The sequence below is a fragment of the Rattus norvegicus genome, chromosome 14 (assembly GCF_021556685.1).
Source record: "Rattus norvegicus strain SHRSP/BbbUtx chromosome 14, alternate assembly SHRSP_T2T, whole genome shotgun sequence".
NCBI lineage: Eukaryota > Metazoa > Chordata > Mammalia > Rodentia > Muridae > Rattus > Rattus norvegicus.
In genome coordinates, this window is record NC_141547.1 from 40,133,974 (window position 1) to 40,148,699 (window position 14,726).

The following is a 14,726-nucleotide window of genomic DNA, read 5'->3' on the forward strand; positions in this document are numbered from 1 at the left end:
TTCCATTAACTAACAGTCCATTGTGTAGGTATACCATTATTTTCTTTATCCACTCTTCAGTTGAAGGACATCTAGATTGTTTCCAGCTTCTGTCTATTATGAATAAAGAAAGCTGCTATGAACATAGTTGAGCAGGTGCCCTTCTGGGACAGAGGAGCATCTTTTGACTATATGCCCAGGGGTGATATGGCTGGGTCTTGAGGTAGAAATATTCCTGGTGTTCTAAGAAATTGCCAAATTGGTTTCCAAAGTAGCTGTGCCAGTTTGAAATTCCCCCATAAATGCAGGAGAGTTCCCCTTGCTCCACACCCTGCACAGCACCATCTATCACTGGAGTTTCTCATCTTGGCTATTTTGACTATCTTGGTCTAAGTTGAAATCTCAGAGCGATTTGCTTTTCCATGATGACTGAGGACTTTAAGCATTTAAATGCTTCTCAGTCATTCGAGATTCCTCTGTTGAGAGTTCTCTGTTTAACTCTGTGCCTCATTTTTAATTATGTTATTTGGTTTGTTGGTTTCTAACTTCTTGAGTTCTTTATAAATTTGGATAACAGTCCTCTGTCAGATGTAGGGTTTGCAAAGATCCTTCCCAATCTGTAGGCTGCAGTCGACATTGTCCTTTGCCTTACAGAAAATATTCAATTTCATGAGACCCCACTTATCAATTGCTGATCTTAGAGCCTGAGCCATTAGTATTTTTTCCAGGAAGTTGATTCCTGTACCAATGAGTTTAAGGCTATATTAGATTTAGTGTATCTGGTTTTACACTGAGGTCTTTGAAACACTCAGACTTGAGTTTTGTGAGGGTTGATAAATATGGATCTGTTTGCATTCTTCTACATGCAGACATTCTGGTAGATCAGCACCATTTGTTGAAGATGCTTTCTTTTTTGCATTGAATGTTTTTGCTTCTTTGTCAAAACTTAAGTGTCCATAGGTGTGTGGGTTTATTTTACAGGGTCTTTGATTATTTTCCATTGATCAACCTGCGTGTTCCTATATCAGTACCATGCAGTTTTATTACCATTTCTCCATATTACAGCTTGAAATCAAGGATGGTGATGTCTCCAGAAGTTCTTTTATTGTTTAGGAATCTTTTAGCTATCCTGAGATTTTATTTTTCCATATAAAGTTAGAAATTGCTCTGTCAAGGTCTGTAAATAATTACGTTGGAATTTTGACGGTAACCATATTGAATCTGTATATTGCTTGGTAGGATGGCCATTTTCAGAATGTTAATCCTACGGATCCGTGAGCATGGCATATAATTCCATCTTCTGATATAATCTTCAACTTCTTTCTTCAGTGACTTGAAATTCTTTTCATATAGGTCTTTCCCTTGTTTAGTTAGAGTTATACCAAGATATTTAGTATAGTACATGGTTAGGGTAAAGAGTGATATTTCCCTAATTTCTTACTTAGGACCCTTTATTATTTGTAAAAGGAAGGCTACTGATTTTATTTTAAGTTTATTTTGTATCCAGCCACTTTGCTGAAGTTGTTAATCAGCTATAGTTCTCTGGAATTTTTGTAGTTGCTTATATACTGTCATATCATCCACCAATATCAATACTTTGACTTCTTCCTTTCCAATTTGTATCCCCTTAATCTCTTTTAGCTGTCTTGTTGCTCTGGCTAGAACTTCTAGTATTATATTGAATAGATAGGGAGAGAGTGGGCAACCTTATCTTTTCCCTGAATTTATTGGAACTCCTTTAAGTTTCCCTCTGTTTAGTTTAATGTTGGCTATTTGTTTGTTGTACACTTGCTTTTGTTATGTTTAGGTAAGTGCCTTATATCCCTGATCTCTCTAAGACTTTTAACCTGAAGGGGTGTTGAATTTTGTCAAAGGCTTTTCAGCATCTAATGAAATGATCAATATGATTTTTTTTAAGTTTGTTTACATGGTGGAATAGGTTGATAGATTTTCAAATATTGAACCATGCCTGCATTCCTGGGACAAAGTCTACTTGATCATGGTAAATGATGTTTTTTTAATATATTTCTGGATTTGGTCTAAAAATATTTTATTAAGTATTTTTTGCATCAATTTCTTTGTGTGGTTTGGGTGACTATGAATTCATAGAAAGAGTTTGGCAGTGTTCCTTCTGTTATCTTGTGGAATAGTTTGAGAAGTATTAGTGTTAGCTTTTCTCTGAAGGTCTGATAGAATTTTGCACTAAAACCACCTGGCCCTGGTTGTTTTTTGTGTTTTTGTTTTTTTTAGGTTTTTTTTTGGGGGGGTGTTTTTTGGGGGAGGTGGTTTTTGGTTGGGAGACTCTTGAGTACTGCTCCTATTTCTTTGGGGGTTGTAGGGTTGTTTAAATAGTTTGCCTGATCTTGATTTAGCTTTGGTCAATAGGGTCTCCCTAGAAAAAATTGTCAATTTTATTAAGATTTTCCAGTTGTTTAAAGTACCAGTTTTTTAACTAAGATCCCATGATTCTTTGAATTTCCTCAATATCTGTTGTTATATCTCCCTTTTCATTTCTGATTTGCTTTTTTGGATACTGTCCCTCTGTCTTTTGCATAATTTGGCTAAGGGCTTATCTATCTTGTTGATTTTCTCAAAGAACCAGTTCTTGGTTTCATTGATTCTTTGCATTATTTTTTGTTTTGTTTTGTTTTGTTTTGTTTTTTGTTGTTTTTTGTTGTTGTTATTGCTGTTGTTTTTAATTGATTGACTTGAGTCCTGATTTTCATTATTTCCTGCCTTCTACTCCTCTTTGGTGTGCTTGCTTCTTTCTGTTCTAGAGCTTTCAGGTGTACTTTTAAATTACTGTTATGAGAATTTCTAATTTCTTTATGGAGCACTTAGAACTATAAACATTTCCCCTAGCACTGCTTTCCCAAAACTGATAAGAAAATGCTAAATAAGACAGTATGAGTCTTTGATTCAAGTACTAAAGACACACAGCCAGGCAGATCCCCAAGGCTCACTGGCCAATCAACCTAGACTAATGGGTTATTTCCAGGAGAGTAAGAGATTTTGTCTCAAAGAAGTTGAATTCCATTCCAAAGAATTTTGCCAAAGGTTATCTTATCTCCACCACCAGTACATGCACACAAGTACATGCTCATGCATTGCTACACACAGACACACACACACACACACACACACACACACACACACACAAATATTTAAAAAGTGAATAGATATACATCACAATGAAAGGAAACACATCATTAGCTGGCATAATCAATTTTGGAGAAAATATGTAGTAATAACACATTACTAAGCTCAATGTATACTCTTAAGAGAAATTAATGTAAAACCTATAGTTATTAAGAGATTATTAGGAACTACCTTTGAAACTGCAAAGGATTATTATTATTATTACTATTATTATTATTTTATTATCTCTTGTATCAGGTTGTCAAAGAAAGACAAAGCCTGCCCAAAAACATGACAGTAAGCATTGGCAAGCACTAAAGAAAACTAAAACTCCTGTATCCAGCAAAACATATTGATATAGGAGCTGTCTCCTGGGACACAAGATTTAACACACAAATAAATAATCTAAAGATAGTGCTTCCTGAAATATTGCTTTTAAAAGTGTGAACAAAGCATTGGACCACAAGAAATTAAATAAAAAACTCCAACTTCCACGAAGCGTGATGGGATAGAAAGATAAATGACTCAGAAAAATCTTAATGTCCATGATAAAGTGAATGCCATAGTTTGAATGTTGAATTTCCCAACAGAATACTACTGGAAGGTGGTAGAAAGTATGAGGGAGAATAGAACACCTATTCCTTCTTATCTTTTTTGGTTCTTGACCTTTAATTGAGAGGTTTTGTTCTGCCATATGCTCCAACCACTAAATGTAAGGAAACTGATCGTGGAATGAACTTTCAACAGTGAGAACATACAGATATGCTCTCCGTTCATTATATACGGGCTTTTATCACATAAACTTTGTTACAGTAGCAGAAAGTTACTGACATAACAAAAGACCAGAGAACATACAAGATGACAGTGTACAGTGAGAAGTCCAACAGGAGACATTATGGACATAAGCAATAACATTGGAGTGTGAAGGGGCAGTCTCACATCCATAACCAATGTCAATGATGTCTCTCCTCTATGGCTCAAGAATCATAGTTGAAGGAATAGTTGATTATGTGTCATAATCAGGTCCCAACTAATGACAAATATAGAAAGGCTTCCAAAAACAATTAAGATTGGTACAAGTACTTAATTCTCAGAAAAATGAATGAGTTATTTGTCAAGATGGAGATGACCATTGAGAAGGCCAGGACCACTGAGGAATATCAAACAGATCATAAGAACAGGAAAACAGAGAGGAAGGACAATTCAATAAACATGGTAATAGTTTTATCAGTGCTTTCTTTGAGGAGGTCATATGACATTTATAGCATTAATTTCATTTTTTAAAATGTTTAATAAAGAATATATTGGTCTTTCAAGGTTATTGATCCCAGGACATGGAGTGATATTGTTATGCATGTAGACTTCCAGCTCCAACACATGAGCATCGAAGTTGGCTTTTTATTCCAACAGGAGTGAGTTCAATTCTTCCTCCTACTTAATCATCTCTCTCATCTCCATAAGTATTGCTGTTAAGTTCCTTCATATATATCTATATCTCAGCGTCTAATGCTCAGAGAGCCTGACACAAAGTCTACTGAGGTATACCAACATCTAAATCCTTTATTTTTAAAATTCATGAGGTATTTATTCTTTCTTGACCTCCATCTCCTAAGTAACAACCACACATAATTTCAACTATACAGAGTTACAATGTACTTAGGGAAGTGTATCCCCAAAATTAAAAACCTAGAAATTTATCAATTTCATGTGAGCCCCCATCCTCTCTTTAAATTCATTGAGTTTCCTTTCCCTTTAAAATTACTTGTAATAGAAAACAATTGAAATGAATTCAAAATACCACAGAAAACCAATGTTCAAGAGATGAAAGTCTCAAGCCTTCTCACAGTAATCATTGCACTGTCGTGTCATAGGACCAAGTACTCCACATTGCTACTAGAAAAGGAGCAGATACAGCCTCCCTCCCAGGAGCCAGACACATCCCATGATGTCTCTGCTGGTATCAATTATTCCTTCTTCCTTTCTTGCTTTTCCTCTTTTCTTTCTCACTCTACCATTTTCTATTTGCTTCCCTTCTCATTTTTCATTACTATAAAATCTCAGTCTTTCAAAACCAACATATTTTGCAATTTTGGAATGAATTGTTGAAAAAACTCAGTGTAGTATGTATACTTAGATAATAACCTTTTATAAGTTTGGGATTAAAAAATTATTGAATTAAAATCAGTTAACAAAGGTACCATTATTTAGTAAAATTAGTATGTAAAATGCAAGACAGAAGATAAACAACTAATGGCCTTCTGTAATGAACTGGCTCATAAGATCTAGAAAAATGTTAAAAAGAAATATAATTAATCTTTTACCTGAAGAATGGGGAGAAAGGCTGTGTGTCTCTGTCTATTCATTTGAAATAACTTTTTACCCAAGAAAATGCCATCTTTGAAATGCAAGGCGAAATCACATTCTGACATCGTGCTCGGTGGATGTTCAGAGCAGGAAAACAAACTTTCTGAGAAATGAGTGCATTGAGTCAAATGTGAATTGTATTTGAAAGTTTAAAGCTCTAAAAAGCTAAATAGCAGGAAGAAAAAAATTGCTGAATAAGCACAGCTTAAAAATTGGCAATGTCAGTGATTGAAGGGTAAAGGGAGAGGGGATATAGAAAGATTGAAAATCTAATGCCATACGAAATCAATAATTCACTGAAGGCTAACTCTTTTTCTAGAGAAAAATGAACTCTCGGTTCATGTTAGTCCTTCTTGTCAATACATTAAAACTTGGAATTATAAAGAGCTTAATGAAATTTAAAAATCAGTATCATGTAAAGAAATAGCACAAATAGCCCTTCAAACATGTCATTGTCATACTTGCCTGTCCCGTGATACCCTAGAAACCATGTGATGAATTAGAAATATTGAGAATGGGAGACTAATATCTCTACCTATACACAGGGACAAAACAGAGGGATTCCCAGTGTTCTTGGTGTCCAAAATGCTGAAACGGAAAGGAAAATATAAAACAGGTTCATTCCTAGAGTCTATATTTCATATAAGAAATGGGAAGCAGTGTAATAACTCAGAATTAACTTTTGAGAAATTGTATCTAATTTTTCTATTTTCATTACAGCTGCCAGCAAAACTCTGAATTCTTAATACAGGGAGCAAAGTATGGTACAGAATAACACCTGCCTAAACACTAAACTATGTTCGTTCTCCAAAATCCAGCAAATGTCATACTTGGTACTTGAGAATGAAGAAAACATGATTTGTTCAAGAGTTCTGTTTACAAATTCAGATACAGATAAACAGGAGAATAACTTAGAGTCTTGTGCTCAGGATCCTCCTGAGAATAAAAGTTGGCCAAACACCCCCCCAAAAAAACAAGCAAACAAACACCCACCCAGTAGATTTCTAAATACACAAATTTGAGTGGCTTCCTTCTGTTATTATTTCTTAAAGTTTTCTTTTATTTTTTACTAACTTCTTATTCATTTTATTGTCTGATTACAGCTTCCCCTTCCTCCTCCCCTGTCAGTCCCCACCTCTCTACTCACATCTCTACCATCCACCACTCCTCCCCATCTCCTCAGAATAGGGAGTCTTCCCATGGATATCCACCAGCCATGGCTTATCATCTTCTAATAAGACTAGGCGTACCTACTCTTATTGAGGCGAAAAGAGGCAGTCCAGTTAGGGGAAAGAGATCCAATGGCAGACAATATAGTCAGAAATGGGTGCTGCCTCTGATGTAGGAGTCCCAAATGAAGACCTAGCTATACAACTGTTACATCTGTGCAGAGATCCTAGGTTCAAACCATGAATGCTCTTAGGTGGCAGTTCAGTCTCCATGAGCCCCTATGGGCCCAGTGTAGTTGATTCTGTATGTTGTCTGTGTCTTTGACTCTTCTAGGTTCTACAATCCTTTCTTCCCCTCTTCCACAAGATTCCCCAAGCTCCACGTAATATCTGGCTGTGGGTCTCTGCATCAGTTTCCATCAGTTACTGGGTGAAAACTCTCTGATGAAAGTTATGCTAGATTCCAGTCGGCAAGGGTAGCAGAATAGCAATAATAGCATCAGGGATGGACTCCCTCTCGGGACATAGATCTCAAATATAGTCAATCCTTGCTTGGCCCTTCCCTCAAATTCTGCTCCAAATTTGTGGCTGGGTTTGTATCCCAGTGTCTTCATTGGAAGTTTTCTCAGTTTCAGGAGATGGACTGTTCAGGCTCCATGTCCCCCATTACTAGGAGTCTTAGCTATGCCACTGTGCATTTACATTTTTTAAAACCTGCTTTTAATAAGGGTTCTCAAATGCTTCAAGTCCACTGTCGAAAGGTAGAAGGAAAAAGATGATAAAGAGGACAAAGGGATGTGGACCTATTTAGAAGTTGTTCCTTGGGGCACTTCCAATCTCTGTAAGGATACCAGAAGTCCAGTTCCATAGTGTCTTGTTACAAAACAGGAATCAGCAGTGATGGCATGATCCAGCAGAAGCTGCCAGGCTGCCAGGAAGTTTTTGCCCTGCCTCTCTCAATGAAGCAAAGATCAGTGAGGATGGAGACTCAAGAACAATGAGGCATTGCGAAGCTAGCTATGGAAGAGCACCATCAGTGTCCTTTGAGTCATATGTATACTCTCTCCAAGATATCACCTGTCCTCCCTTGGGTCTTGCCTTAGCAAAACACCACGTGAGTCTGTATCACCTGATAGAGGAACATTCATATCAGGTCACCCTCATAGATTCCTGGTAGCTTCCAATGCCCTCAGTTACTAGCTCATCACAGAAATGCCCCCTAATTCAGTTGTCTCTCCCACCTTCCTTTCTCCCACTTCATCCCTCCTGTTCTATCCCTCCTCACCCCCCCACCATGGAGTCACATCTCCACGTCCACCCCTGATCTCTGATCTACTTTTCTTTCTCAGTGATAATCAGGCATCACCATAATATGGCGAACTATATTAAAGAGTACCATTATCAGGAAGGCTAAGAACTACTACTGGCTTAGAAAAGGACATCAGTGAATGTTAGGAATGAAGGGGATCTTAGAGTTTATTAAAACACATCACTTTAACTGCTAAAGAAGCAACTTAAAGACACAAATGAAAAGGCAGAACACATCCAGCTTCCTTCATCACCTGCTACTATGCAAATCTGGGTAAATCATCAAAGCTCTCTGCACCTCAGGTTTCTCAGTTCAAGGATTGCCTTTCTGTCTTGATGGATTGCTTTGAGAGCTGATTAGTATGTTCATAGCAAGGCCAGGAACAAAATACCCAATAAATTGCTTTTGTAAACTTGTTTTTTTTTATTTCCTGTGTATTGCATTTATATCATTTATCTTAAGAAACATAATCTGTTAACAATTTGACTATTGTAGGCTGCATGGCTCAGGTAGTAAAGGTGTTTGCCACCAAGCCTGATGAACTGGGTCAACTCCCTTGGACCCAAGTGGTAAAAATGGAGAAGTGACTCCTACAATTTGTTCTCTGATGGGCACATGGGAGTGTTGGCATGCGCTGTTCCTGCCAAAAATAAGAATAAAAAAAGCAAAAAATAAAAACACACACAAGGAAAATAAATAAATGAATTTTAAAATCAACTGTTGTAACTTTGAAAAAAATCCCATTCTGTTTAAAACCATCAGCTATATTAAACATTATCATTATCATTTTCATTATATTATATTATATTTAACTCACATTTAGGCATAATGAACATTGGTAAACTTAGCATGTGCTCTTCTTTGTAAGATTCTGTATCTTAATTCTCCATGCTTTTGTGCTGAGGATGATGTCATTGTTAGCCTCACTTTATATATAATAGAGTTTATGTTCCCAGATGGCTCAACTGACCCTAAATATCTTCTCAGGTTTTCCCACATACTATACATGTGATAATCTGCTGATATACTGATATCGTTATAGTGTAACATAAAATAAATCCTCAGAGAAGCCTGTAAGACAGACGGGATGGAAGCAGCAGTGACAAGCACTAAAAAGAAGAAAACAGAAAACTCACAGGTAAGAGAATCAAAGTCTTGAGTTAATAAAATGGCTCAGTAAGTACAGGCATTGAATCCAAACCTAAGAATCCTACATCAACTTCTGAATCCATAAACTGGCAAAAGGAACCTACACGTGAAAGTCAATATACAAGTCATGAAAGCAGGTACTCACAGTCATACTATACAGATGCACAACTAATTAATTAATTTTTAATTGTGAGAGAGAAGCAAAAAATATCTGCATCTAGAATATTTCACTCAGAAAGGAAAACCTAAACCCAAAGAAACAAGTTGATGTGTAAGGAAAGGAGAAGGACATGGATATCTTTAACCTTAAAACGGCAGCAACAACAGCAAGCGAACAAACAAGCAACCTAGTATTTCCTTAAAACTCTCTAAATGTGCTACTAGATTGTCATCGGTAGGAAGAGGATCATTTTATGGAAATGTAACTTTGCTGTAGGTATTCTATACAGCCCATTATTTTTAAAGCAGTAACAGACAGGCAGGCAGACACCCTTTAATCATCCTAAATGCAGCAGAACAACAAAGACATTCACTTTAGGCTCTGAGCAGACAGCTTCACTCAGCAAACACAGCTCCATCATGACTGTCCCTGGGTCTCCCACCATGGGAAGAAGCAGTAATATTGCCCACGGCTCTTAAGGAAAAAGAAAATAATCTGAATTTGTGACATGTGAGACTAGATCCAAAAGTCTGTCTTCAGAAAAATAAAAGAATAAAACAAACACAAAAACAAAGATGTGGGAACAAGATATGAACTGTCATCTTTTGGTAAATTTTTAAACCACATTATGCTCATCAATGATTGTTTGAAAGTACGTGCTCTTTACATAGGAGCTTCAAATCTACTTTCCTCTGGAGAAAATATACAAAACCTCAATTCATATTTGTGAAAATATAGTAGCAAGAAATCCTTGATAATCAGACCTTCCTGATACAGTTTGTGATATTTTTTAAAAGTTGATTTAGTGTAGGGATGGATTAGTTAAGATGTCACTATTCTACTGTCTTCTTAAAGGTCAAGGACCTCACATTTAGTTTTAGTCCATTCATGTAGATGCATCAATTCTACTTAGAAGGGGAAACAATTATCATGAGATATAGAGGGAGGGAGATATTGGGAAGGGAGAGAGGAGGGGGAGGGAAGAAAGGGGAACAGGATCAGGTATGGAAAGGGACAGGAGAGGAGGACAGAAAATTGAACAGAAAAATGTAGCAGTGTGGGATGGAAAATTAGAGGAACCACTAGAAAGTTTCAGATACCAGGGAAGAAAGAGGTTATCAGGACCCAGTAGGGATGACATTAGCTGAAATACCCAACAAAGACGAGATAAAACCTTTAGAGACCACCTCCAGTGGATAGGCCTCAGCTCTGTCAGCACCTGACCAATACAGATTCAGATGCTTTCAACCAACCATAAGACTAAGCACAGTGTCCCCAATGGAAGAATTTGGGGAAGGACTGAAGGAGCAACCCCATAGGAAGAACAACAACATCAACTAACCAGACCACCCGGAACTGCCAGGGACTAAACCACCAATCAAAGAGTACACATGGACGGACTCATTGCTCCAGAAACAGAGGATTGCCTTATATGGCATCAGTGGGAGGGGAGACCCGTGGTCCTATGGAAGCTTGATTCCCCAGCATAAGGGCATGCTAGCACAGTGAGACAGGAGTGAGTGGGGGAGGGGGAGCGCCCTCTTAGAGACAAAAGAGATGGGTAGAATGAAAGATTTGCAGAGGGGAAACTGGGAAGGGGGGACAATATTTGAAATGTAAATAAATAAAATACCCAATAAACAATTTAAAAATAAAATAAATTCTTACATTACCATTGACAATGCCAATGTTTCCCACAGATTCTCAGCCCTAGGGAGAAATCTTAGATCCTTAAATCCTACTTTGAATAAGCTTCCGGGTATATTATTAAGCAAAAGAGAGGCGTCATGGATACATCCGAACCGTAGTGATGTCCTTGAGGAAGAGCAGATGCATGGAGAACCCCAAGGAGAGTTAAAAGTTCTGTTAGCTTTCAGTGCAAATGAAGCAGAACTACAGGGACAAGTCGAAAATGTGCATTGGTGTCTTAGCCAGCCAACCTCCCAAGGAATTCTGTGAGTAAGTGGACAAATTTGACCAAAGCAGCTGCAGAACTTTATAGCTGACAATTAAGAAGTGCTGAGACGTACCAGTGTGAAATTGCAGTATTAAGGACCTGAAGCTGCAGTAGCAGCTGGCTGATCTCCCGCCTCAGCACTTTTCTATCCAGTTCCCTCCAAGCCAGGAGATGAGCCCAGGGGAGGGGCTGGCAAAGCTGGAGTAGCAGTCTGTGTGGCAAAGGACAGAAACCTACAGGAGGGTCTTCATTGCTTTAGATGCACTCTTGGGGTACAGGAAAGAAGAATCTAATTTTAATCTATAGATTAGATAACATCGTGTATGTGAACAATAGAAGACCTTCTAAAACTTTGTAAATCCCTGATCAGAAGAATCAGCCAAGAGGAGCTTAGTCTTTTGAGCCATGGAATTTATGAGACTTTCCACATTATTTTAATGTTTAAACATGTGGCTTTTACAGTAATGTGTGAGGATTTGCTTAGAATCACTAATCATCAGAGAAATTAAAATAAAATTACCAATGAGACACAATCATCCCAGTTAAAATGACCATGACCAAAAGAACTTTTAGCAGGTTATCAATATCTTTCCAGTACTTATATTATTCCTGGTGCTTTTTAAAATGTAACTATGGTTTCTCTCACTCAAGGGTTTCATAGTGAGAAGGTACTTGTAATTAGAAAGTATAGAAAGTCATAACTTATTATCCACAGGAGATAGATTTCAGTATGTTTCTCCCCTTGATGAGGATACTAAAATCAGCTGATACACAAATCTATTGTATGACATGACTTGTGTCACTGTATTTGTATTAACCATGTAATCCCTTCAATAAGACACCAGTACCCTATGAATGACTGTTACTGCACTGGGTAGGAGAAAGGATGACAAAGGACAAAGTCTGCTAATCATCACCACAGATGGGATAGCTTTCTTCTGAGTGTTTTTAACGAGCCGATGTCATGCATGAGGAATGCACATGCGCTATGCATTTACATGCATAAGTACAATGTACATGCCCAGATAGCTTTATACATATTATTGCGTGTGTGTACTTGTATGTAGTACTAAACTTTACTTACTCTCTACCTACTTACTCCATGACTAACAGATATATGTTTAAAATGCCACATTTCTATTTAATGGGAGTTCATTGACTTATATCTACTTGCCCTCCCTTGAATTTTTAATCCCAGCCTGACTTAAGGTAAAACAAAGCAACACAAACTCCACAAGGCAAGGGATATCACCTGTTTTGAATGATTAGAATCAAATGACACGGTAGATATATATGACATGACTGTGATGTGATAAAGACATATCCTATATTTATATAATTCTCCCCTTTATGCAATATGAGTTTAAGGAAAATATGTTAAAATACTAATTACTGATATGGCATAAATTGAGATTGAGTGTCCCCCAAAGATTATGCATTAAAGTTTAATCTCACTTCTGAAATATTGAATATTGAATACTCATTTTGCCATGGTATTTGGATAAAAAATCTTTTAGAAGTGATTAAGATGAGATAATGTTACCTATATAAAATTTGAATATTAATGATTTTATAAAAACAAGTAAAGAGACCTGGACACACACATATCTGTCCTCTTTCCTATTGCACAATGACTTGTGCCACTTTGGAAGAAAATAATATAGCCTTTTAGATCAAAACCTTCTAGAAGACATAGTAAATAGCCTCTTTTCCATAGGAAAGCCTCACACATTTCATTAAACTATGTATAATAAGACAAACAGACCAACACAGAAACATACTTTAAAGTAAGAAAGAACATTGTGTGCATGTGCATGTACATGAAGGTGAAGATATGCTTGGGTGTGTTTGTGTGTGTGTGTGTGTGTGTGTGTGTGTGTGTGTGTGTGTGTGTGTGTAGCTTATAACATTGATTAAGTACAACTGTGATTGTAAAGTGTTTGGAAAGTGACTAACATAGACTAAGTTCGTTAACATAGTTAGACACCTTCTCTTCTCTAACCTAGAAGCACCATGCCCACCCTTCAGATCCTCTACTCACAGTTCTGTCTTCCTGCTTATATTAGTTCTTTGAGGATCCATACAATGTATTTTGACAATAACCATCCCCTCAACTCTTTTTAGTCAAAGGGTGCAATAGTCACCTTGGTGGTAACCAAAGGCTTTATAAATGGACTTAAGATCATTTATAAACACAACAAGAATTCACAAGAATCATTGCTGTCATTGGAAACCTAGACCAATACCTAGGCCTAGTGAGTAATGGATCATAGAAGAGAATCTAGATATTCCCCACTTTGCTAAACAGACTAACACCTTAATACTTTAAATATTTGTTCTTATACACAGATAAATGTAGTCCATACCCCTCATCAATGAATCTCCCGTTGAAACATAAGAAACAATTATTGAGAAATATATCTGATCAAAATGCAGAGTTGTGCAGCCACGTCAATTGATACATCTATAATACAGCTCCCAGACCTAACGCTCAGAGATAATCACAGAAAGGATGGCAGGAAGATTCCAAAAGTCAGAGGGACAGGGAATTTGATGTGAGATTGTGTCTCTTCTAGTAATGTCAGGAGCTACGCCCATAAAGTTTCAACAATATGACTGCTTAACATGAGCTGGATAACACCAACAGGCATGCTAACATGGATGAGAAAAAGATCAAGAAGCCTCAATACTACACGAAGAACTACAAGCAACTAAGGAATACGTGAACAGGAGGCAGAGAAAATGCTGGGACTGGCATCTTTGGAACCCGACAGCCTACCCTGAATGACATACCTCTCCCAACAAAACCACATTTCCTAACTCTAAGCAGTTCCACTGACTGAGGACCAAGTACTCAAACACACGAGCCTCTGGGGACTGTTTTCATTCACCATCTCACCCTATATCGACAGAAGAAAGCAGTAATATTTAAATACACCTTTAAACAAGATGAAAATTAACCCAAAGCTTCGAATAGTGTTTTTTCTTTGTTTGTTTCACTGTATTATGCCTTGTTCTGTAGAACTCTCAGCGTGTATACACTTGTGTTGAATTCAGTAAGGCAGGCTGTTCCATGAGACTCTCCTCTTAAAATCTGGCAATTTTCTCTAGCACTAATTGTCATGTTAACTCTGTGTACATGTTTTAAAGATGACTATCCTACCATACTGCCTAATATCTTTACAGGGAGCGGTATGAGTATGGTGACATAGAAGAAAAAGGCAAAATCATGGGATACAGGCAGCAGTAGAATCCTGCAAACAATGATGGCATCTAGACATCATCAGGTGAATAATGCATGAAGTTATAACCCAGCATGAGATTCAGGACTTGTTCTCCCAGGACTTGTTTCTCCCAGGATACTTACTGTCTGCTTAACCATTGCCCCTTAGTGTTGCACATCTTCCTTTTAACTCTTCATTTGCCACATTGCTGTACAAACTGATTTTATGACATCCTGAGTTCTAGGATATTAAGGAAGGGTTAGGATATTAAGAAAGG

General features: G+C 37.3%; 1 pseudogene across 1 annotated transcript in view; it reads left to right on the top strand.

Annotated features, from left to right (window-relative positions):
* Rtraf-ps2 (RNA transcription, translation and transport factor, pseudogene 2) overlaps positions 1 to 14,475 on the top strand; it is a 46,198-nt pseudogene extending 31,723 nt beyond the window's left edge. Inside the window, 2 exon segments of the transcript NR_172022.1 lie at positions 10,969 to 11,223; positions 14,412 to 14,475. The product of NR_172022.1 is annotated as an RNA transcription, translation and transport factor, pseudogene 2 (transcript).
* The last annotated feature ends 251 nt before the right edge of the window (positions 14,476 to 14,726 follow it).